Source organism: Lutjanus erythropterus, chromosome 24 (genome assembly GCF_056507025.1).
Source record: "Lutjanus erythropterus isolate fLutEry1 chromosome 24, fLutEry1.hap2, whole genome shotgun sequence".
NCBI lineage: Eukaryota > Metazoa > Chordata > Actinopteri > Lutjaniformes > Lutjanidae > Lutjanus > Lutjanus erythropterus.
Window position 1 is genome coordinate 2,418,997 of NC_139340.1, and position 9,097 is coordinate 2,428,093.

Consider the following 9,097-nt stretch of genomic DNA (forward strand, 5'->3'; position numbering starts at 1 on the left):
AGCCTCCTGTCACTCCAAATGAGAATCTGCTTTGTACTTTTACTTCCTACATTTGAACACAAATATCTGCACTTTTAAATAGACTGTTACCTTAGTTTGAGGTTCAGGAGGATGATTGAGGCAAAAGACGCTGAAGACAAAAAAAAGAAAAGATTAAAAGACAATAAATAGCATTAAGGACATGACAAGATGAAAAAGACATCACAAGACAAAAAAGAAAATAAAACACATAAGACAAAAAAGACATGATGGGATGAAAAATCGTGTAAAAGGCATAACAAGACAAGCGACGTAACAAGATGAAAAAGATAAGGTAAAAAACACTATAACATGAAAAAGACATACCAGGACAAAAGATACATACAAGATGATAAACACATAAGACAAAAAATAAAGTAAAAGACGTAATAACACAAAAAAAGATGGAACAAGACAAAAAGTACATTCAAGCCATAACAAGACAAAAAAGACATGACAAGACAAAAAAGACATAATAGGATGTAGAACAATGTAAAGAATACTACTTTGTTACTTTATATTAGAGTCTGTACTTTTTCATTTTTACTTACATAAAGGTTTGGCAGCATAGGGTGAGGCAGAAAATCTTTCTCAGCAAGTGTAATACCATACTGCAGGTACTTATGTATTCAAGAATAAAAGTAACTCACATAATTTCAAGACTGCTATACGACACTGGTCATATTAATTGTTCTTGGAGTCACTGGCAATCATTCTATATTATCATTTATTTATGAGCACATGGAGCAAAAACCCCACTGAATACTTGCAGTCTCATTGTTTCAGTCACTTCTCAAAGCTTGCAGTCAGACTGTAGGTGAGGGCTGGACTCAGATTTTTACTGAACACTCCTGCAAAGTTGCAAAATTTTCATTCTACATTTATCAGCAAAATTTCTTTTCTTACAGGATCAACTTCTGACAAGTGAAGCATGTTTTCCTTCAGTAACTCAAAGCATGTGGTTAAAGGCTAATGTAGTTTAAACCAACAGTTCTGTAATAAAACATCTTGAAGGTGTTACAAACCGGCTCAAGGAATGCAACAAGAAGGGGAGTCCACACAAGGGGTTAAAGTAAAAACAAGAATAATTTGTTAACCGAAAGCTAACGCAGAATGAAACACAACCCAAAAAGACCACAAGGTGGATGCTAGCTGGAGGAAGGGAGAGACAGAGTGAGCAAAGGGCCCAGCTTTTAAGCCCAGAGGCCCAGGTGAGCTCAATCAGCTGATGACCCTCCCATGTCAGCCAGTGGACAGCTCCAAGCTCAGGGAACCAATGAGGAGCCTCTCCATTATCACCTGGAGACAAGAGGGGAGGGGGAGGGGAGAAAGGGCAGACAGGAGGGAAAAACAAGAAACAAGCTCTTTTCCTGACTGGCACGTAACAAAGGTCATGTGTGTGAGGTTTTTTCTGACAGTGTTTCAGAGAGGTGTTGATTCAACTTCACCATGATTTTAGAGGGTGTAGTTTGTGCTTCTTCTGTTGAATTGTACTGCAGTATACTGTTATTTAGCCTGCACTTATTGATATAAATGGCGCAGCTGAGTCCTGATCTCAATCCAATTTAGAATTCATGGCTGGACGTAAAAAAAAAAAAAAAAAAAGTCTCTTCTCTCATAATCCCCATGTAACCTGACAAAGCTGTTCTGCAAAGAAACAGGAAAAAAAGACAGCTGCATCCAGATGTGCAGTGCTGATAAAGACCTACACACACAGACTCAAGGCTGGAACTGTTGCCAAAGGAGCATCTATACTGACTTGGAGTTTGATATGTATTTACACATGTATACAGTGTTCAGCAGGGGGGTTTGTTCTGGGCTGCTGCTCCCGAAGTGATCCCTCCTCTGGTTTAACCTCTTCCACTCCTTCTGTCCTAACACACACCCATGTTGGGGGACAGGGAATCTTTGAGTGGAGAAAGCAGATTTACAAGGTACATAGCAGTGGCATAATTTAAGTTTTTCTAGTGATAAATCTGTATTCATTTCATTTTGAAAGTTTAAAATATGTATACAGGCTTAAAATATTATCATGGAACAGATTTGATTCCATTTATTAGACAGACTAAGTGCAAAATTTAACAATTTTTGACCTCTGGTGAATTAATAAAAATGATTAAAATAAAATCCCTTCAAAATACTTTATAAAGCCATCCAGACTTTGGGGAACTGATTTGACACAGAACTTTTTTTTTTGTAAGATTTACATTTGGTGATTTGTTGACGAGCACTCAGAGATCTTATTGTCAGTATACAAAGGAAAGTCATCCAATGACTGAGTTTGTAGTTGTTAACTTTGATGAGACTGTGATTATCTTAGAGGTTTTACATGGTTTTAATTGAAAATATTAAAATTTAAATCATCATTCACTTCCACTTCAATGAATTTACTCAGTTTTCTTTTAATATAATTTTTCATGGTTTTTAGAACTTTAAAAATTTTAATTTATCTACAGAGGGAAAGTAAATTATCTCAGTTCATTCATTGGAAACATATGTCAATATAGTCATAACCTCCATATTAAATTCCTTCAAAGTCTTCACTACAGACATGATGTGAGCTGTAACTTGACTGGTTGGTGGAGACAAACACAACTGACTCATTACACTACTCATCACTACAACATCTAACAATACGCCAATGTTCAAGTTGAGTTGAACTGTGTGTCTGTGGTGTTGTGGTGTCCACGGCAAGTGAACAGCATGTCTGGGCTTTAAGAGCTTTTAGGGCTTTTTTTCACTTGTTTTTCTGTTTTCTGCTTGCAACACTGTTTTCTTGTGAAACCTTTTGAATTCTGCCTATTTTGCTATCACCATTTTTATTAGCTTTAAGTATTTGTGTAGCTGTTTACTATGTTAACTAATTAGCCTGTTCTCTAGTCTGAAACCTTATAGATTCAATTAGACATTGTGTTTAAATTCATGTCCATGTGTTGATAAAAAGTTATAAGAATATTGGTGAAACACAGCCTGACACTTTCATTGATTTTGTGGAACTTCTTGCGGCACAGAGCCTTTTCCCCACATTAACTGTGTCTGGCTCCGTTTCTGCTTTACAGACTGATTAATGTCCAACAGCCTCTGGATCCTCAATGACTCTTACAGGTGACAGGCTGCGCACAAAGGAGAACACATCTATCTCTATTTCTGCTGATCTTTGCCTGGGACTGACAAATGTGTGGAATTTGCATATGTTCTGCTCAACAGATGATCCATTATGAAGCTGGGGGTGAAATGGCTGCTCTTTAATAAATAATAAGCCTCGACACTTATCATTCAAATTCATCATAAGAGGAAGAAAGAAATCAAAACTCTGATATCAAATTATCACTCACTTTCTTTATTTGTCTTTCAATGATGCGCTTTATTAAAGCAGGCATGCAGCAGTGGTCAAAGTCAGCTCACTGATGTGCACAGAGCTCTGCTGCCATCTAGTGTCATTAAGCAGTACTGATCCTAACTGCTTCAATTTGACTTCACACAAATGATTCAGTGGGATTCTAGCTGAGTGCAAATGCCATTCATCTTTTTTATTCCATTAAAAGAAATCAAACAGGCTTTGCTTTGCAGTGTAGCAGCAACATGAAGCCAGCAGAGTGCAGCTTGAAAGGCAGAAATCTCAGTGCCACTTTACCACGACCCTTTTTTAAATGATTTATTAATGACTTATAATTATCTTACAGTTTCATTTAGCAGACTTACATGTGAGAGCTGATACAACACATGCAATTATCTTATTAATTAGGATGTAAGCATTTTATGAATCATTAATAAACAATTATAACATTAACTTTAATAATAATAAGTCTCCTAAAGCCTCGACATGCCAGGCTGACTTGAAAGATTTCCATTTTTTAGTTTTGAGCCTGAATCTTTACTGTAGATCCTCAGCTTGGAGCCACGTTCATGTGTGCGGTGCGCACGCACGAGTGAACTGCATGCTGGGGTTTTAGGAGCAGTATGGAGGCATCTTATGTGTTGGTTGTTCTTTTTTGGCTTGTTTTGTCTGCTCTCTACTTGCAACTCTGTTTTCCTGTGAAACTCCAGCAGTGTTTTGTGGACTACAAAACCTTCAATCAGCACGAGGGTGAGTAGATAATGACTGATTTTTCATTTTTGGGTGAACTATCCCTTTAAGATATACATCAGATATGCTGATGGTGGTTAAATGCTTTAACTCCTCTGAGCTTTGAGGCTCAACAGCACAGATAAATGTGTGTTCACTGTTAGGAGAGCAACAGTTCACTGTTTCCCTTTTTAATCTAATGCTGTAACAGATAATTCATGGTTTATCATGTCTTTACAACCTGATTAATAACCTATTTATAAAGGTAGTCTTCTTGTAAAGTGGTACTGAAATGTATGATCAGACATCATATGGTCCCAGGCTCAGTTGCAGAGGTCGGTGCTGCAGCAGGTGGCGAACGCGCCGGGTGTTGAGATGTAGCCCTGACACACAGCCATGTTCATGCACTGACGGAAAGACTGGTCTGGAATAATAAAACAGAGACAGAATTAACACTACAGCAGATTTATATGTGCAGTAACTTTATTGAATTAAAAAACATTAAACATTTAACATTATTATTCATGTTACTGTAGTTGTTCCTTTTGTTCATACTGTCCATTCAGAACTTCTAAAGGAATAGTGCAGGTATTTTATGATATGACCTCACACAATTTGCAACAGGAACCTTTTCTGCTGTTTTACGTTAAAATGTTAAAAAGTCCAATCAGGGGTAAAGTATTGAAAAATATTGAAATTGATGTTGCCACAATTTTCCATTGCTGTCCATGTTAAAAACTCCTCACAAAGGGTTCAGTGTTGTCCACAATCAGCCACAAGATGTGTTTTACAGGACACATGAAGTTGGATGCAGAACAGTACAACAGGACATTCTGAACCCTCACTCTTTGCTTATCTTTGCTTAAGTGTACACAGATGGTGTAAAACAAGCTGTCTGATAATTAACTTTTACATGTTTCCTCATTTAAAAATAAAAAGTAAAATACTTGAGGGAGGAAAAAAGTGGAGCCAGGGTCAAGAAACACCTTTGATGCACCACGTGGACTCTTTTATGACCACTAAACATTTGTAAGATTTTGGTTGAGGTTGAGCCACACTTTGGGGTAAAACACCTGGACTTTAGTGATGATAATTGATTTGGGGCTTCAAACTGCTGAAGCTTCACCTGATGTTTCAAGGCAGAATTTAAAACATTGTACAACTTTCCTTTAACCTGCTTGTGGTGCAAAAATGAGCTGCAGAGTTTGCAATAGCCTACAGAATTTTGCATCCTATTGTTATATATATTTTTTTAAATAGAAATTGCTTAATATTAATAAATGAAGAGAGTGAGGAAAAGGACTCACTCAGAGCGCCTGTGAGGATGACAGCACCACAGGCGTTGGCTCTGCCTGTACAGGTCTGGGTGGAGGTGGGGACGCAGAGGGACCCGCCCTTCGAGAAACAGTAGTTACACTTCAGGGCCTCACCTGGGATCAAAACACATCATGAGCATTTGCGAACACACTGAAGAAAATGAAAAGAAATAGTGAAAAGAAGAGTTTGCCTGGCTGTCTGTGCACTGACTGACTCTTAATGTATGAAAAGAAACACACATACCTTGATAGAGGGTCAGCAAGAGCAGGACAGCGCACACTGCAGCCTTCATCTTTTACTCTACAGTACAAGAAAATACAACAGCACTTTTAAGGAAAATGAATTTTTGTGATCTTATCTGTTAAATTAAACGAAACATGTTCAGGAAATTAAATTAAGCCCCTAACAGCAAAGACACTGTTTTGAAGAAGGAAACAAATAGTCAGTAATAGTCACAGAATGTCAAATCTTGGATTAATCTGCCAAGAAAAACAGGCCTCAACAAATTCACTATTAAATACTGACAGGAAGCAGGAATCAGGATGTGCCACACATCAAACACTCCTCCATAGGACCTTATGAAGCACTATAACACATCAAGCCACCTTTGCAATGACAAAGCTACACTAAACTATGACAAAGAGACCCAAAACAACTACAGAGAGACACAAAACTACCACAAACACATAGCAACTGCAAACCTACACAAAACTACTGCATAGAGACACAAAACAACTACAAAGGGACCCAAAACTAGGGAAGGGGGCCTCCCTCACTTCCTTTATTTCACTTCTCATGATGGCCTCGTGCCTGTTCCAGTCTGTGTGTATGTGTGTGTGTGTGTTTAGCAGCAGAACTGCTTGATACAGACCATAAATGAACCTTGCAAACTGATCCAGACTGACGTTAGAGGTAATAATAATATAATAATCAGGCTAACTGAAGCCTGCTTTGCACAATCAAACCTTTGTACAGAGCTGCAGTGTCTGGTCTGTGAGGCAGCACAGTTAATCAATCTTCAGTGTCAGACAAAAATACAGACCCTCTGCACATAAACATTACAGCTGACACATGTGAGAAGCTTGAAATAACTTCACAGATAACTTTGAACAAAACATTAACCAGACAGCTGAATGACAGAGTTCTTTACTGCCACATCAGAACCTCAGCTGCACAGAGATGGTTCTTACCTTGTGCTCAGGGGTTCAGTCTGAAGGTGTCAACAGAGAAGTGCTGGCTCGACGCTCCGCTCTGTCTTTTAAAACAGTTGCGCAATCAACCACAAGGCGGTGCTCGGAGGCTGTGATTGGTCGAGACTGACTGCGACATAACTGACTTTCCAGCTGTGTTGCAAAAGAGGAATCTCCAGGGAATGTACCAAGTCAATCAATACAAACTGATAATCACATGAAAGAGCTGTTGTCTGTCTGAGAGCTATCAATTTCACTTAAAAAGGCTGTTTTTGAAGGAGGACTCTGTAATATTTACTATATACAGTGACAAACAGCAGAAGTATTTTTAAAAAATCAGAATACAGAAGAATATTCAAACTAAAATGAGAGTCTACACAAACATTTATCCTCTGGGTGCAGCATTTTTTATTAAACAGAAAGGTCACACATGAAAATCACTCTCATTAATGTATATAATCCAGTTATTTCTGCAGACATGATGAAGTTTGAAACCAGCATCTCAGTTGCACCGGTCAATGGAACATGTGTGGACTCTGCAGTTGCGGTCGGACGCCATGATATAGGCATCCGCTTTTTTCATGCACCTTCTGAAATATAGCGTGCCTGCAGTAAATGGAAAAACACGTAAACAATACAATATGATCACAAAGTATATTCACTGCTTCATACCTTGCTGTCAACAGACTTTACTGACTGGAAACGTAGTTTAATAAGCCAAATATCAGTCCATCTTGCTGAGCCAGACTCCTTTGGCTATACAGTAATTTTACCTCACAGAACACAGAAGTTGTTGATCTACTGCTGCCTTGATCAGTTAATTTGTTTGTGTTATTGCATGATTTTGAAGCCTGTCCGTCATGAGCATATTCAGCCCAAACCCGATTATAGCCCAGCATTTTTATTACCAAGCTTCCCTCTATGAACCAAACAACAGGAGTTGGCAGTGACAGGGACAATATATGGGGGGAATTTGAATAGGCAACAACAAAACTGGGGAGAAAAATTAAAAGCAAAAAGAAATACTACTACTAATAATAATAATACAGCCCAAAACGCAGCGTAAGCCCATGAAATATGTGAGAAGTACAGCCCAACCCAAATAGATCTGAAGCTCTAGGCTGTCATAGACCAGCAACCTGAGTTCTGCAGGGTAAAATTACTCATCTAGCTAAAGGAGTCTGATTGTTTAAAGGAAGTGTTATTTGACTTATATATATATATATATAACAGCAGTTTACTGTAAAAAACATACTGTTAAAAAAGTGCACAACAACGAGGTAAAGTGGTGAAAATATTCTTAGTATAGTTTACAGTTTAGGGCTGACACCTAAAAAAAAAAAAACCTAAGTCAGTTAGAAGAGTCTTAGTCAATCATGTTTTCATTCAAACCCCTTGCGGTGGTGAAACCATAATGGAGGTCTGCCAGGTTCTCATTTTCCTTTTTTTTTTTTTTTTTTTTGGTCTGCTGGTTGCATGAACCTATTTTTTCATTTTCATAAATACACAGCTGTACATGAAGTAGCTCATTTGTACCAAACACATATAGATCAAGCACGTGGACACACACACAAATACAATGTCCTTGTGCTGTGTTCATTGGCTGTTGGGCTGGTTTTGTCACACAGGCCTGGCAACCCTGCAGTAACAAACTGTCGATCTGAAAATGCATGGAGTAATAATGGAGTATTTGAATTGCAAAACCAACCTCTTATGTTGCTTTTAACAGCAAAAATGTAGGTCACACACTGACTATGGATAAGTACCTCAGACAACTCCACTTCAAAAAACCTGAACTATGCCTGTAAGTACAGAGCCGAAGTCAAAACATGTTTGTCTTCTCAGCATGAGGACATGATACAAGGAGAAGAAAGCTTTTGTTACTTACGCATCGGATATGAACAGGAGACAGACGCACAGACGTCGTCGTTTCTCCAGCAGGTTTCCACTGTGGTGGAACACGAGCCACCAGGTGAAAATGGAACACAGCGGTTGCACTTCAGGGCCTCTGCTGCAGAACAAACACGTGCAAAGATTCAACTGGTTTCATTTCCCATCATGAAACACTAAGAACCAGATTTACACATTTATCTGTGGCGCAGACTCACCACTGCTGATGCAGACGATCAGGAGGACGACGGCGAGCTGAACGGCTTTCATTTCTGACTCTTCTCACAGGTTAAGACACTGTAAGTATTCAACAATGTCATTTAGTTCAAGTGCAGTTCATTCATTACAGCTGTGAATCATATTCTTCCACGTGTGTCTTTTCTCTCCCTTTCCTTTCACTTTAAATATTCTTTTTAATCTGTTTACAGCTCAGCCACCAAAAAAAGTTTGGAATAAAAAATGAGGCAAATAATTACCAGCTTGTGTTTCCCAGTAAAGCTCCACACCAGGTAACAAGTGTTCTTGCACACCAGTTTATAGCCTGGTCCGTCCACCTGTTGATCAAAAAGTGGAAAACCCGTTATTACCCCAACTTGGAACATGATATCGGTTATGC

The 9,097-nt window shown here is 38.6% G+C and overlaps 2 long non-coding RNA genes across 2 annotated transcripts; both read right to left on the reverse strand.

Annotated features, from left to right (window-relative positions):
- Positions 1-4,084: 4,084 nt before the first annotated feature.
- LOC146304494 (uncharacterized) lies at positions 4,085-6,692 on the reverse strand. The gene is made up of 4 exons (XR_014769335.1): positions 6,592-6,692; positions 5,645-5,701; positions 5,392-5,514; positions 4,085-4,508 (listed from the first exon to the last, which is right to left on the reverse strand). It is a non-coding gene; the product is annotated as an uncharacterized LOC146304494 (long non-coding RNA).
- Positions 6,693-6,982: 290 nt separating this feature from the next.
- Positions 6,983-9,097, reverse strand: LOC146304495 (uncharacterized). The gene is made up of 4 exons (XR_014769336.1): positions 8,958-9,097; positions 8,700-8,778; positions 8,480-8,602; positions 6,983-7,197 (listed from the first exon to the last, which is right to left on the reverse strand). It is a non-coding gene; the product is annotated as an uncharacterized LOC146304495 (long non-coding RNA).